Here is a 17,426-nt window from a genome sequence, read left to right as displayed (position 1 = left end):
TAATATTCCTTTAAATGCTCTCATACATTATTATTTTTATATATATTATTTATATTACACTATTTTTTATTTATGTATATTATTTATTTAAATTAATGTATATTATTTTGTACATTACTTACTTTAATTTTCTTCTTTTGATTTTTGTTTTAAAATCTATTTATACATTACTACTTAGTATATTATTTATTTCACTTATTTTATCTTTTGATCTATTTCAAACTTTCACGTTTATTACTTATTTTAAAATTATATATATAAGTTAATTTTAAATTATTGTATGTATTATAATTTCAAATGTTTTATTTTTGACATTATTAATTTCAAACTCATTTATCATTGTTTCAAAACTTGTTGCATTTTATTTGTGTTAATTGGCTTTATATTTCTTTTAAAATTTATTCTTTGATTCATAAGTCGTTGAATGTTAACGTTAGTATTTGCATAATGTATGATGTGAACTTATTGCTATTGGGTGTATCTTAATTTGCTCTTTTCTTATTTTCATACTATTGACATTCATTTGTATAGTATTTTATCCATGTATATTGTTCCATGTTTGTAATTTTACCTTTCATTTCCAAGTATCGCGTTGTAATTGAAATTTCCAACTTATTGGTCCAAAATTGGCCATTTCATTTTTACTTCAAACAAACCAAATAAATGCATTTTGAGTCGGTTCTATAATCACTTATTTGAAAAATTCTCGAAACAAGACAATATTTCGTGTTTGAAAATTCGAGAAATCGTGCCCTAACGTGCTGGGTTTCGATTTGCCGTTTGACCAAATAACCGAATATCCTTCTAAAATTTCAATGCATGAGTTTCGGAAATCATGAGATGATCTTGGTATCGAGGGTTTGAAATGTCGTATCCTAACGTGTTGGATATGATATTTTATTTCTTCGGAACAAGAGAATCTCAATATCCACTTCGAGTTATCTAAACATTCTTTAAAGATATTGTATTTTAAAATCTTTTCAAATTTTCGACATTAAGACATTAATTAATCAATAAGGTACCAATTTTGGGCGCTGCGAGGGTGCTAATCCTTCCTAGCACGTAATCGACTACTGAACCCGTTTTCTTGAATTTTGCAGGCCAAAATCAATATTTTAATAAAATAAAATGTTTTATAGGTGATCCGATCACACATAAACGAAAAGAATTGGTGGTGACTTCATATTTCTTTTTAAAGTCGATCCCCATTTTTCAAAATAAAAAAAATGGTTTCAACAATGTTTAGTATATAATTGTATATTTGAATGATTATGTTGTTGTATAATTTACTGTAGTTGCTCTAAAAACGACTGTAACTTCCCGTAGCTCGGTCTCAGCGATCGGGTCTGGCGAAGGGTGTTACACTTTTTGTCCTACTTGTTTCGAGGGAAGATTGATTGTAATTGATATAGTATGTTAACAAGTCTTGATTACTTAAATATTGTGGAGACTTGTATAGGTATTGTAACTGAACTGAGAGAACTTGTTCAGTGAGGAACGATTCTTATGAGTGTATTAAGTGAATAATCAAGTGTGTGACTTGGTTAATGTCCTAAGTTTTTAGGGGTGAAATATTATAGGAGAGTTGTCTAGATCTTAGGTACAAAAGTGACAAGTCTAATTTGGTGAGTGTTAAAAGTTGAAATCACTTGTATGAGGTGCTAAGATAGTGGATATTCTCTCTGGGCAATGCCCCACAGACGTAGGAAAACTGAATTGCGTAAACATATCATGTATTCTTTGGTTTTATGCCTTGTTCAGTTTTTATGCTTAAAGTAGTTGGCATTGGTCGTAGCATTGCTTCTGGCACTGATTGTTTTCTGGCTGCAAATATCAATTTTGGATTCAACAATATATATTTTTTTTTACTATAAATGATTTAAGCTATGTTTAGTACTTTATTTTAATAAAATGCAATTGTTAAGAAAGTAGTATTATATTTTTGGAGGTAAACTACAGTGGTAGTCATCCAACTATTAATAAGTTTTTTTTGTCACTTAATTATGGAAATTTACAGAATGATCATCTAACTATTCGAAATTTTTTTGTTTTTGGTCACCAACTGTTATATGGCTAACGAAAAGATAATGTGAAAGCTTTTAAAATTGGCATAACAACACATTTAGACCTCAACGTTTACACATCGTGTCAATTTAGCCTTATTTAAAAAAAAGCCTTTGATGTTTACACATTACCTAAATTTATCCTATTTTTACACAAAAATAAATTCAAAACACAATATGCAAATTAAAAATAAAAACATTTTTTTAAAATCTGTTATTAATTAAACTAGATAACCCTAAAAAGGTTTATTTTTTTTATACTGCAAATGTCTAAGAACTTGATATCACTCAATGACAATTAACTCATTTTTTGTTAGCTTGAGCCAAGTACCATTGATGAAACAAATAAAAACTTTAAAAATTTTGAAGTTGTTAGAGTTGAAATGGGGTTGAATTAACTAAGTTAGTACTTTTTATTTTCAAGGAATTTAATTGGCTATTTTTCAAAATTTGGGTTCTTTTGTTTTTTATTGTTGTTCTTCATTTTTTTTCCATTTAGTCAAACATAGGGGTTACGTCACACAAGATGAAGTGGCAACACTCTAATAGTTCTTATTTACTAGCATAATTCGTCGCTTGATGTCGACTTTGGTAATCAATAATGCAAGTCCATTCATGGCTCTTTTTGAACTCTCGAGTCCCCAAGCCATTTAGCTTATCCACTCTTTGGACTTAGCTAAGCTTATTGTGTCTCCAAGTCTAGAAGTTGGTTTCAAAGGTACTTTTATTTTCCTTTTAATATTGTGTTAATTGAACAAGTGACGAGACTTTTCGTGTTTATCGGAGACACTAATAATAACGACAATTATAATAAGAGCAACTTGGTTGAACCAACATTGAATGATTCAAGTACGTATCTAATATTATTAAAGAGTGAATAGGTGAAGGCCGAGTCATCTTACCTATTAGATTTCAACTTAATGGCATAGAACTGGAGTACCAAAAGAAAAGAATGAGAATATGAAAATTATGATCTTGGGGTTCTTGGTGTTTCAAATTTTTTGTATATTTTCAATCAAAATTAGTTGCTAATTTCCTAGAACTTTTTAGGTGAAAGCCCATAAAAAAAAAGGTAAAACTACAAACAAACAAAAAAAGGATCAAATTACACGATGTGTAAACATTGAAAGTTAAAACTTTTTGAATCAAGACTAAATTAACACATATATAAATGTTGAAAATTAAAGTTGCTATTATGCTAATTTTAAAAACTATCACGTCATCTTTCCATTAGCCATTTAGTCACTAGTGATCAAAAAAGAAAAAATCATAAATTGGATGATCAAAAAAGAAAGTTAGTAATAGTTGTGTGACAACAAGTGTAGATTACACTCTTTTATTATTATCAATATTTGGTACACATGGTAAAGTACTACTTAAAATATAGTAATTTTTAAATTATCTTTATCAAATAAAACTTATTTTTATTAAATTTAACATTTTTGAAGGATATTTTTATTAACAAACATGTAATTTAATCTATTTATATTTAAATAATATTTATTTATTTTAAATAAAATAAATATATTTATCCAAAATAAATATATGATTAATTTAAAATAAGCTTAAAGTATTTGATATGTCTTTTAATTAGAATGTAGATTAAAATTTCATGTAATAGTAATTAATTTAATTTAAAATTACATAATTTTTCTTATTTTTAGTTAGAAATATTGTATGAAAATATTGAAAATAATAAGAAAAATAGATAATTTTATCTTAAAAGTATATTTTAACTTTCCAATTACATAAAAGAAATTTTACTTTTTCAATTCTTACCTTTATTTAAGAAATCACACTCTCGTGTTTGAAGAAAAATAAATAAAAAGAAATTTACATTATCCCTATCCAAAATGAGAATCACTCTCCTACCAATTAAATTATCTAAAAGATTATCACTAATTTTTTTTTTCTTTTTGAATGAAAAGTTACTTCATAAACAACGCAAGACAAAGCCAACATAGAACGTTACATGATCGGTTTGGAGATGAAAAACATGTTCCAAACCAACACAACACTTGGGCGATCTTGAAGTCTTAAAAGGTGTAGTAGCTACTTCGAGTCTTGTGGGGGGCTAGAAATATGATCCAAAAGCTTGAGCAACCACCTTAACAACACCACATAGACAAACAACAAAAGGAAGATAAAGAGAAGAGAAAAAAAGAATCTAACGCTAGAAATTGAAAACATGTCCCAAACCAACACAACACTTGGGTGATCTCAAAGTATTAAAAGGTGCTGTAGCTACTCCAAAGAGAGTTTAAATTTGAGAAATGACCTCGACTCTTATGGTGGGTTAGGAATAGGATCCAAAGGCTTGAGCAGCTAGCTTAACAGCACCAAATAGACAAACAACAAAAGGAAGAAAAGAAGAGAACCTAAAACTAGAAATGGAAAACATGTCCCAAACCAACACAACACTTACACTTGGACGATCTCAAAGTCTTAAAATGTGTTGTAGTTGCTCCGAAGAGAGTTTAAATTTGGAGAATGATCACCTCGACTTTTGTGGTGGGCTAGGAATAGGATCCAAAGGCTTGAGCAAATAAACAAACAACAAAAGAAAGAATAGAGAAGAAAATAAAAGAACCTAAAGCTAGCTAGAAATGGAAAACATGCCTTAGATCAACACAATACTTGGGCGATTTCAAAGTCTTAAAAAGTGTCGTGGGTGCTCCGAAAATAGTTTAAATTTGGAAAATGATATTGATTCTTGTGGTGGGCTAGGAATAGGATCTAAAGACTTAGAACAATCAGCTTAACAACACCAAATAAACAACAACAAAAGCAAGAAAAGAGAAGAAAAGAAAAGAAAAGAAAAAAACCTAAGCCACTTCAAAACCCATAACCCTAATCGCTCCTCAAAATTAACATGTCTCTATGGACACTTTTTGGTGGCCATTGACTTGTTCCCAAACAATTCATTCATGACAAAAAATTTTGAGGTTTTATTCCTATTTACAATCATTAAATTAAACATTTTTGTGTGATAATGTATTTTTTTTATTACTTTAGTTAGAAATTTAAAGTAATAACTTTTTGTCTATAAAAATAAATCCCAAAGATAATTTTATTTTAAAATTTTAGAAATTTTAGAAAATGGATTATAATTAAGAAATTTTTATAAGAACTGATAAATAAGATTTTCTTTGAAGTGTAATAGTTTAAAACTTTAATAGTCCCTCATCATTTATGTGTTTTCTTTATACAAGTTGTTTAATTTATAGATTTTTAAATTAATATATATTTTTAAATTAATTTATTAAATGACTGAATCAATTTTTGTACGAGAACTTTATTTATTCCTTTTAAGGTGAATTTTTTTATCAAAGAAAACATTAGTAGCCTCCTTTTTATTATATATTTATTTGTCTTATTAACCTTTTAAACATAAAATAAAAATGAATAAATAAAAAAGACAAATATATTTATTTGTCTATATAAGAAAGCCCATCTACAGCGCAAAAGTACTTCTTGACAATTCAAAACGTTGCCCATTTTATAACCAAGTTTACTATATTCTCAAAGGTAGCATACGTTTTTTATATTTTTAAATTTTGCACACATTCAACATCTCGACAGTTTGGCCGAGTGGTCTAAGGCGCCAGATTTAGGCTCTGGTCCGAAAGGGCGTGGGTTCAAATCCCACAGCTGTCATGTTTTTATTTAAATTAAACTTTGCTGACATATTTTCCTTTTTAGTTTGGTTTTTTTATGAAATAAGTTATGAAAATATTTAGATCTAAAAGTTGTAATCTTTTTTCAAACTTAGAAGAATTTATTATTCTATTTAAAATAACGATTGTTTTACAAATTGTTAAAAAATTCTCTTAAATTGAAAACATTGAATTTTTTTAAATATGTTGATTTTCAAATTCCAAAAAAGATAACTTTTATGTGGCGAATCCTGATTGGTCAAAATTGTTTTGCTTAAGGGAACTAATTTTTGGGAGTCAAACAGGAACCACATTTGACCAAAAAAAATTTAAAATATTCAAGTTATCATTTTAACTCCATTTTAGCCAATCTATTTTATTCAATTCAGTCAAATTCCTTTAATATATTTTCCCAATCTAATCCAAGTTTGTTCAATTTGAATTCTAGGATGGAGTCTTGAGTTCCATATCAATCTTAAATGTTACAATTAATTGTCACACACAAAGAAAGACCACATTTGTTTCTTTTCATATTTTCATAATTAATTAGCTTTAGATTTGTTATTATTATCCCTAAAAAATGCGATTTCCTTTTAAACTCCCAAAATTTGGTTTTGGTAGGTAAAATGAATTGAAAAAGATGAATCCGAAAGTAGAATGGAAATGATGATGGCCAGACGAATGACGAATTTCCAAAGGTAAAGAAGTGAAATACGAATTTGCGAACAAGAAAAGAAGGACGATAACATCAACTCCTTAAAACTGAAGATCACTTCCTTCCAAGGTCAGAAAGATCTTGAGGCATATTTTGGATGGGAGAAAAGATAGAGATGATAAAAAAACTCTTATTTAAAAATATTTTAGAATCCAAAATAAATAAATAATAATAATATAAAACTTAATAGATAAAATATTTGCTCATATATAATTAAAATTAAGCTTTAAAATCAAATCTAATATAATTTAAACTCGTAATTTTTAATCAGAAATTCTGCTCAAGCAATCTTTATTAAAATAGTTCTAACTTGAGCTTTTAGACTTGAAATCAAATAATTTAAAGTGTATTTCAAAGCTAAAAGATAATTTTTTGAACTCTATGAAAATATCTCAACCTAAAAATACTTAAACCCCATCTAAACTTAAAAATTAACAGCTTCAATGAATTGCATCACCTCAATAATAAAGTCAAGATCCAACTATAATCCAAGGCTTTATTCAATCATTTATTAATGGGCAGTTTCAAGAATTGGAGAAGTTGGACTTCCGGGCTTTTGACTTCAAAGAGGAAATTAAGTGGATCAACTTGAACCTTTGTAAGTAAAGTTTATTACTCATCAAGGTCGATTAAGTGTTCATACAGTGTTTGAGTTGTCCTATGATTTTATGTAATTTCAACAACAAGAACATGGATGTTTTAGTCTCACTAGCATAATCAGCTGTGAGATAAGGGGTAATGATAAGCTTTAGTTTAATTTCTCTTTAATTTGTTTAAGAATAAATGTGCAATTGAAAGCCTGCACCTAGACACTGAAATTGGAAGATTCATGCCGTCCATTAGAAAGGATAATTATTGTAAATTATTAGTTTTTTTATTTATTTAGGTGATAAATAATGAGTAAATCAATTTCATTTAGAGGTAGAGTATTCAACTTAGTAGTTTTAGTTTTGAGGCTGTAAATAGACATACATATTGCCATTGTAAAGCACGAAGTATTCAAGTGAATGAAATACAATTTTTTTTTTTTTTTTACTTAATTGAAAGGTTCAATTTGTATTTACCTGAAAGCTTGTTTATTTATCAATTTTCCTAAAAGAGTTGTGGTATTTTCAATTTTTATTTCCATTGATCAAGTTTGCTCCATTCAAGTGATACAGAGAATTGATAGAAATTGTCTAGATTCGAGTCTGCTAATTAGATTTAAAGTATCATTCTTTTCACGTGTCTTTATTATTAATTTTTAATGTTAAAATTAGGAATATAATCTAAGGATTATTATTTTGGTATAAATAAATATTCAATTTCTTTTATAGAAAACAATTATTCAATTTAGATTATATTAATTTTAAAAATATTATGGAATATAAAATATAAATTTTAAATAATTTTAAGCATTTAAAATAAATTTATTAGAATTATACATTTTCACCTAAACAGCCTTCTGCAGAAGTTTTCTAACTTAATACTTAGGCTTAAAAACTCAGTTTGAAGATTAAAGTTAATGATTTGGTATTTACATATAGGCTCAGTTTGAAAAACGGTGCTAAACAAGCCTTAAGGAAAAGCATTTACAAATCCAATTCCACCTAACCAAAATTAGCCAAATTTAACCATGGGATATTTTAAGATATAAAATAATTTTTAATATTCTATCATATCCGACTCAAGTATATGATCTATAAATATAAGACTATATCCATCCATCTAAACAAAAATATGTAAAATGTTGTGCTATTAGTCTCTCCCAATATTTAGTTTTTGAATTTGGTAAATTTTTTTAATTCAGTCCATATATATTTTATTGGTTCACATTAGTCTTAAAATTTAATAACTTTTTTAATTTGATCCTAAGACTTAGATACCATTAAAATATATATAATCTAAAGAATATACAAAATTAAAATATATATATATATATATATAAAATTAAAAATTACAAAATTAAATGCTAAATTATTCATTAAATCAAATAATAAAGGGTTTGTCGTTTCGTTGATGTTAATATGGATAAAAAGGCAATGGCCTAATTCAAACATTTAAGACAATAAAATCATTTAAAGTGAAAAGAATAGAAACAAAGGGGGGGAGTTAATGATTTATCATTGGGATCTCTATGATGGGTTACTTTCATTTATTCTATAATCTAAAATAATATGCTTGTTGTTTTCATGGCATGATTAGTTAATTAGATTGTTATTCTAGCTTATGTCATATCCCTTTCATCCAAAAATACAAATATATATATCATTTAATTTACAGTTGGAATATATCCACGTACATTTAAAACATATTGCTCTTATAAAAACCTATCATTATGTTAAAAGGTTCAAATTCAAGTGAATTTTATGGTGAACAACCCTTAATTGTTATATCAATTAAGGAAGTTCTTTATTCATTTATTTGAATAAGAATTCTTTATTTAGAATTTCAAAATTTAGTGATAAAAATTATTTATAAATTATAATTTTTTTTATAATTGAGAGTGAAAATGGGGTTGCTTGAGATTAAATTTAAGCTCTCGTGTCTACAACATAATACTCTTATCACTGAATCAATAAATTGTTGGCACAAATTATAAATTGTTATAATTTTGAATTAAAATATTATTAAGATAGTAAATATAGTGTTAAAATATGAAATTGTTATATCATATAGGTGAAAAATAAATTTTATAAAAATCCACTCATTAAATAAATCATGAATGACAGTGATAAAAGATTTATATATAATTTTTCGTTAATTTCAGGCTAATTTATTGTCATTTATTATTTTTTCATGTCCATTTTATAATTTATGTTTAGAGATTGTGATTATAATTTTCGTTAGCTAAAAATTTTATAATAATATACATTTAATATGTTTTCTAAAAGCAGTTGAATGAAATGCGTAGGAAAAATTGATTTTCTAGTACAAATTTCATATGGTTTGACTTCTCTCTTGTCTTTGGAAATAAGGTTAAGACGTCATAATTAATTTGAAATAAACTCTTTTGCTTTTATCAAATTTAAGAAGAACAATTTTTGGAGTCTATTTGGAGGTGATTACCTTTGTAAATATACTTTAATTGTAAAATTTAAAAATCACCTGCATATTTGTTCAATTTTTATATGAAAATATAAAAGAATAATAATTTAATTATTTTTCATTGAACTAGCTACTAATTCAATAAAGAATTTTAGTATAGTGAATCTTACGTGATGGTCTGATGGTTAAGGTGTTCATCACCCCAGGTATAACCTGGGTTTGAGCCGCGCTAATTGTATTAGTTGTTCGAATTTTACACTATTATTGTAATTCACCCAAAAAGAATTTTAGTATAGTATAAACATAAATATTGTATATTATATGAAAAAGAAAAAAAGGGTCAAATTCATATTCCCCAAAATAAATGGATAGAAAGTACATTGGGTAATGAGTTGCTTTCGGACAAGGCTAACGAAAGACGGGAAAATGTTGATAGGTTTTATCCTTTAGTTTGAATCAAATGGAAGGGGAAGTAATGCTCATCAATGGGGACGTTTTAACATCCCTTTACAAAGTTATCCAATCTTTATTTTTTTTTTTTCATCACTTCTTCCATTGAAAACGAGATCAAACACAAAGTTTTAGGGGCGTTTAAATGAGTAGTACATTTTTCTGCAGTTTGTATAAAAATAATGATGACGATAAGATTAGATATTATAACAATATTGTAGCGTAAGATAAAAAAAACTAAATACACTATACTAAAAGTAAATACTCATTCAAAAAGACCCTTAATTAAAGTTCAAACTACCACAACAACTCATTCGTAAGGATATGTTTTATTTAATTATTTATTAATTTGTATAAGATTATAGAAAATAAATAAATAGAAGAGAAAAGTATATATATTTGTTTGTACTAATTTGTTTTTATATTTTAATTGATGGTATATATATTTGTATTGTAATGAATGCATATTTATAGTAGCGCAACTTTAAAAAATATCGAGGCCTGAAAGACTTTTATAAAGCGTTTCAGAAACTATAAAGATTATAAACAACCAAATTAGAAAAGTGAAAATCACGTATAGAAATTCAAAAGATGAAAATGAATTACGAAAATGATGTATATAGGTAGGGTAAAGTCAGTAGACAAAATAACAAGTATCTTGCCACACGTCTCTTTTTATATATATATATATATATATATATATAAAAGTGAGGGAAAGGAGGTTGATTTTCTATTGAGCTTGAAGGTCTATTCGGAAAGTAGGAGAATTTGGGTAAGAATATACATTTAAAAAATAGGTTTAAGTAAAAATATAAGACCCATTTAGAAAATATGTTGGGTTTTGGGTAAGCTTTTTTTTGTTTGAGCTCGACTCTGCCTAAATTTGCAAAAAAAAAAAAATTACTGTTTTGTTATTATTCTTTCACTGTTTTACTATCATTTCACTATTTTATTGCTACTATTTTATTATTGTTGTTTACATGTTGTAAAACTCTTATTTTATTGTTAATTTTATTACTATTTTAGAAACATTTGCTTGTTAAGCAATCATAGTGTTATTTAAGTGTAAATTTTTTTAATTTATTTTCAATTTGTTGAGTAACATTTATGTTAATTTATTCAATGTATTATATATTTTAATTTATTTTTATATAAAAATTTTAATCTGATGGGTTGGGTCAAACTTAGGGTTTTAGTTTTTATATCTCGATCGAGTTTGAGCAAAATTTTAAACTTATTTTTAGGGTCAGCAAGGCCCTAGCCTATAAAACATCTTAAAATTTTGTTATGACCCGGCTTGACCTATGATCACATCTAATTATCAATAGTAAAATTTATATTTTAATATTTAGATATCGACAAAAATTTAATCATTACTCTTTTATATTATTGATTGATATATCTTTTAACACTATTATGTTATTAACATTTTCATCTAAAGTTATGTTTTACATAATCATCTTATGAGTGTGCCTTACTAATTTTTCAAACTATCATATGAGTGTGCCATTTATAGGTATGGCATCAATAAAATTGAACCAAGTAACAATATCGTATCATAATATTTAATAAATTGTTTAGTGATTTTAATATATCTAAAATTTATTGTACAATGTAAATGAAGTTTTAAATGTATCCTAAAATTTTAAATAAATTTTATATTTCGAATTATTTTCAAAATAGATAATTTAAATTTTTATAATGTTTATTTTATTTAATCTTGTAAAATAAATATAATATAATATATAATATTTTCGTGCTATAATCTTTTTTATGTCAGTTTCAAATCCTAAAATTTGAAATAAATAGGGTTTGGGACGAAATTGGAATAGTTATATTGAAGTTGCCAAGATGTATTAATTCGATATTACAATTAGCTATCCAATTTATATATAAATGCAATGATGAATTATTATAGTAAATTTCATATAATTATAATTTTAAAAATTGAATAATTGATGACTGTGATCTCTATAACTTCCAATGTGATGGACCCCGTCAAGATGATAGTACCAATAATTTCATCCACATAAAAGATATGCAACATCTTCAGCATTAGGGGTATTGTATTATAACTTGAAAGAGCTATGCAGGAATTGTGATGGATATATTATTTGCTAATGTTATGTGGAGGTGAAATTTTCCCACATTTTTATCAATGGACATACTTGCTGGTTGGAAAAATGTATCATTCATCATGAAAATTCAGTTCTTTTAGTTTGTCTCCAAGGGTCGTCTCCATCGAATGAGCCAAAATTATTATTTATTTGAATTCTATGACCCATTGTATTGTACCCAATTTTGAAGACTTAGAATTTAATTATTTTTCTTTAAAAAGAACTTTCAATTAAGGGTGAGTATTTGATATACTGAGAGTACAAACAACCTTAAAATTGGTATATATCTCTTTTCTTTTAAATAATTATTTTTTAATATTTTATTGTATCTTTATATTACACTTGTCAATCCCTAATTTTATTTGTAAATTTTAAAATTATCAGTTATAGTGTACTAAATAATTTGTAAATTTTAATAGTAAATTTGTAGAAATGATGTGAAACTTGCAATGGACCCATTGGTTGATCTTCCCATCCATTCCTACACTAAGATATTTATGAAATATCTACACTGATTTTAACAAGTTTTTCCCTTTCTTCTATTTATAGTTGAGGGATAGGGAAAAACTATATGTAAATATTATTATAATAATTAGGGATAAATCTTAATATTTCATATCAACTTTAGTTGAATGCATAATATAATATGTAAATTTTAATAGCACTAGCACTAGCACTAGCACTAGCACTATCAATAACAAGTCCTGCAATTGGATTAAAAAAAAAAAGGAGCAAAAATCTTGAACACAAACTTAAAGATCATAATATACGCAATCCTTAACACCAAAAAGCTAAAGATCACACCTAAACAATTAGATCACATTTGTTTATATACAATGATTGAACTTAAAATAATGTTTTTAGCTTAAATATCATAATATAACAAAAGGAGAGTGAATTGGTGTTGATACAGTGATTCAACAAGGAAAAAATATAGAGGAGAGAATAGTGGTTGCTATGGAGGCTAGTTCACCTTGATGGGGCGAATAGCTGGAGGTTATAAAGAGTGGAAGGTGATGAGAGTTGAAGGTGAGTTAACAGCATATAACCTTGGTGTTCTTGCAGAGTTGATCTTTTCTTCATCGTTCCTAGGGTATTTATAGCTAAGAGTCTTGTGTAAAATGATGTTAACGTGTTTAACTTGCCAATAAACCATCATGAAACATGTAGGGTGGATGTCTTCGATGGGACGAGGATGTCTATGATGGAATAGATCATGTCATTTGTTCTGACTAGATGGTATAAAGCAATTGAACCTGCATGGTATTTGGTGACCAACAATATCATGTTCTCAATGAAAGCTTAGGGACCCAAATTGTGGGTGGCTCATATTTGTCTGGGTGGTCGTTCCAGAAGAGAGGCTTATTGGTGACTTCTCGATTTGTTGATAGCTAGCTTACTATTTGGGTGTCATTCTAGCTTACCATATATATGTCTTGACATGGATGAAGGTATAACAATATTTCCCCTATTCAAGTCAAGAGGTGGGTTACAAAGTGGCCTTCCTCGATATGTTTTAATCTATTAGCCTTCTTTTTTTCACAGGTTGCTCCGAATAGTAACCTTATTTAATGATCAATTGTTGTATCAAAACTTTTAAAATTCTTCCATAAATGCACTCTAAGGACTGTGTTTTTGGGGAGTCATGATAATGATGATCAGCAGCTTTTTGGAATAGGTGATGAGTTGACATTAGGTGTTGCTTGTTCTTTGAAACGCTATATTTTGGGAGATAGGTCTATATATTCTCTGGGTTTTCTTCGTTGAGGTTACTTTATTTCCTTTGCTTTTTGGAATTTTTGTAGTTGTTCTTGTCAATTTTCTAGCTTTGGTTGGTTTTTTGCGATGATTTCTGCACTTTAGAAGTCTGCTTACTTTGATTCATCTTCTAATTCTTCTTTAATTGTCCCTAAAGTTATTTCTGAATTTAACTCTTATAAAAGTAAATAACTTTTTTACGAAGCAATTTAATATATAACATAATCACTTTAAATTGGATACTTAATTTTAAATTTAATTGGGTTGCTTACATTATTCTCAAACATGAAATCAAATATAGGGCGAGATTAACATGAAACCGAATAAAAAATATTCAAAAGGAGAAATAAAAATGAAAGAGTCTAACGTAGGGTGGCTATAACGAAGTGCTGGTTGGTGCAAGTTTCTCCAACGGTGCTTTAGCTTTATAGGGACATTTTAAAATTACAACGCACCATTCCCATTGTTGATTATAGCATAAGATGGATCTTAGGGAGATACTATCGGATAATTTAGGGTTGGTCCCCAACAATTATATTTTGGCCACGTCTGCATATTCTCCCATCAAAAACCATGCGATACAATCATCCCCTACTATTCTAAACACGTCCCCAATACCCACCCTCCGCGTACCATCTTGGAAGCTTCATCCGTCAAATTTCCCTCTCCTTTCCAATAGGCAATGATAAAATTTTAGTTGCCAAAAACTCAAAACACCCTGTGGTTAATAACTCTACGTTGGCATTTGAAATTTAAGGTGTATGTCTTGATAATATTCTTTTCTCTCAATTTGCAAGATATAAAAAATAAATAAATTTTATCGATTGAGTTTTAATTTAACTGGTATGAGTATTGTTGCGAATATAAGAAGATGTAGATTCGAGTACGCTGAAACGCATTATCCGCCTATTCATTGGTTGGGAAGGTGTTATAAGTAGTTCTAGACATCGTGTCAACAAAAAACAAATATAATCAGAACTTATAATGAGATTATTTAAATAAATAAATAATTTTTTATTTTGATGAATTTTTTATTTCAACATTTGATATTTATTTTTTATTTAAATTTGCATAAATTGAATCTTTACTTTTTTTAAGGATATTAGTTAATTCATATAATTAATATCTTTAATTATTTTGATCTAATCATTGACAAAATAATTGTTCTTTTAATTCGCCTTAGCTATCAAAAGTACTAAAGGTGCTAATTATTTGAACTAACTAATGGCACAACTCATTTTTTTTTTAATCCTTACAAGGTAATGGTAAAATTGCAATTTTGATTTTTCTATTGTTCTCAAATTTTTCTATTGTTCTCACTCTTGGGATTTAGCATTTATATTTTAATTTGACATTCTTTGGTACTTTATTTATAATGAAATTAGTTAATCTAAATAATTAGTATTCTTAATTATTCTAACTAAAATGATTACATGAATTTCTCTTCAAAACATCTTTATAGCACAATATATATATATATATTTCTTCATGAAGTTGGAAATGATATTTTTAGGAAAAATTTAGACCTCGATATTTTGACTAGAATAATTAAGAGTATCAACTATATCAACTAATCATATAAAAAAACTATATCAACTAATTAGTAATACTATGTAGAGGAACCGAATTATATCAAATTAAAATATAGATACTAAATTTTAAATTTAAACATTGTAGCAGAACATAACCATAATTTAATCTAAAAATTCATAAGTTGATTAAATGAAAAATTGATATATCATTTATAAAGACATTGTTTTTATTTAATTTATTTGGTAAAAGTATTTTTTTACTAGAAATGAATGGAGGATAGCAAAATAATATTTACTAAAACTAATAAAAAATTTATATATGTATATGAACTACAAGTGATAAAGAAGTATATTTGAAAGGAATTTATTAATATTTCATCATTTATATTTATAAAGTTTAATTCACATCATTATTTATACTATTATTTAATCTTTTGATTGAATTGGTGTCACGAGTTAATTGGGCACTAATCCAATTAAAAAATTATAAAAATATCCTTCCATAATTAAATCAAAGTCATATTATTTGAAGGTATTTTGGTCTTTTATTTTAACAAAAATCAATAAAATATACATGTGGTAGTATTTAAACTCATATCAATTGGATTGGTAAAATCTTACATTTACCACTCAACCAAACTTTCATTTTGATGTCTTTTATACATTTTTATTTTAATATGCACAATTTATTATCTCCATTAGTTGTATATTTATACTATTATTTAAGCTCTTGATTGAGTTGGTGTCACGAGTTAACCAAGTACCAACTCAATTAGAAAAATTACGAGAACGTCCTTCCGTAATTAAAATAATTTATATATCTTTTTATTTTAACAAGATCCGATAAAAATATGCATATAATGAGATTTGTACCCACAACCAATTGGATTGGTAAAACTTTAAATTTACCACTCAACAAAAACTTTATTTTAATGTTTTCCTATACATTTTATTTTAACTTGACAATTTATTACATCCATTAGTTGTATATATTAATAATATTTTATTATGATTAATTAGTTTCAAATCATATATTTCATTATTTATTTGAAATTATTTTAAACACACATCTATGATTTTCATTCAGCATATGCGTGTGAAAAAATTTCTAATTAAAATTTTAAGAAATTTTTTATAGAAATTTTTCTTGAAGAAGCTCGAGAATTATACTAGTAACTAAATTATATATAAAAGGAAGGCCTAGGCCCTCTATTATGCTTAAATTTGAAATTTAATCTTTATACTTTAATTTTTAATATAATTTAGTTTTTATATTTTTACTAGTTAGTCCAAATAGTTAATATCATTAACTTTTCAATTAAAATGTTGCGTAATATATACATTTGAGTGTCCTAAGAATCTTAGAGACTAACATATCTTTGGGTTTGCTTAGTGTCATGAGTTACCTTGGACACTAATTCAATAAGAGAAAGTACTAAAATCAATTTTTAAAATGATAATAAATTTTATTTTTATTATTTATATTTTATATAAAATATACAAAAAATAATTTAAACTAAAAATAGAGCAAATATAGTTCAAATTCATTAAATTATTGATTTTACCATTTCAACTAAAGTTTTATTATTTTATATAATTTTTTTATATAAAATTTGCTTTTCACTTGCATCATGGGTGTGTCATATTGTCTACCGCCAGATGTGCAAACGTCTGGACTGAAAATACTGCAACAAATAAATATATGATTGAACATTGGTGTCCGCAAGTATATAGGTCAATATGTAATATAATTTGTTTACAACGAAACACTTGGACAGTATTTCGAGGATCGTACCCAAGGGGTTGTAGGTAAAAGAAGTTTATTATTAAATTAATTATAGAAAATAAGTACTAATCTAATCAAATTTCGAATTAGTAGTGACTCCAATTTAAAGTATTTATTAAACTAATTAAATTACTAAACCTAAATTGACCTAATGGAATTTTTTATTCCTAGTGTCAATGATGCCATATTTAGCCTATGTTTGATTAAAGGGTAGAAGATTAACTTGCTTCAATAGTTATAATTAATAAGAGAACTCGGGTTTTAATGATGAATTAATTATTAACTAGACAATATTACCTCTTGGCCTCTACTACCTAACTAA

The 17,426-nt window shown here is 26.5% G+C and overlaps 1 non-coding gene across 1 annotated transcript; it reads left to right on the top strand.

The window, feature by feature from the left end:
- The first annotated feature begins 5,640 nt into the window (after nucleotides 1–5,640).
- TRNAL-UAG (transfer RNA leucine (anticodon UAG)) lies at nucleotides 5,641–5,720 on the top strand. Its single transcript has one exon. It is a non-coding gene; the product is annotated as a tRNA-Leu (tRNA).
- The last annotated feature ends 11,706 nt before the right edge of the window (nucleotides 5,721–17,426 follow it).

This window comes from Gossypium arboreum, chromosome 1 (genome assembly GCF_025698485.1).
Source record: "Gossypium arboreum isolate Shixiya-1 chromosome 1, ASM2569848v2, whole genome shotgun sequence".
NCBI classification, from domain to species: domain Eukaryota; kingdom Viridiplantae; phylum Streptophyta; class Magnoliopsida; order Malvales; family Malvaceae; genus Gossypium; species Gossypium arboreum.
Note: the sequence above shows the minus strand (reverse complement) of the source record. Positions and strands in the feature narration are given on the sequence as shown.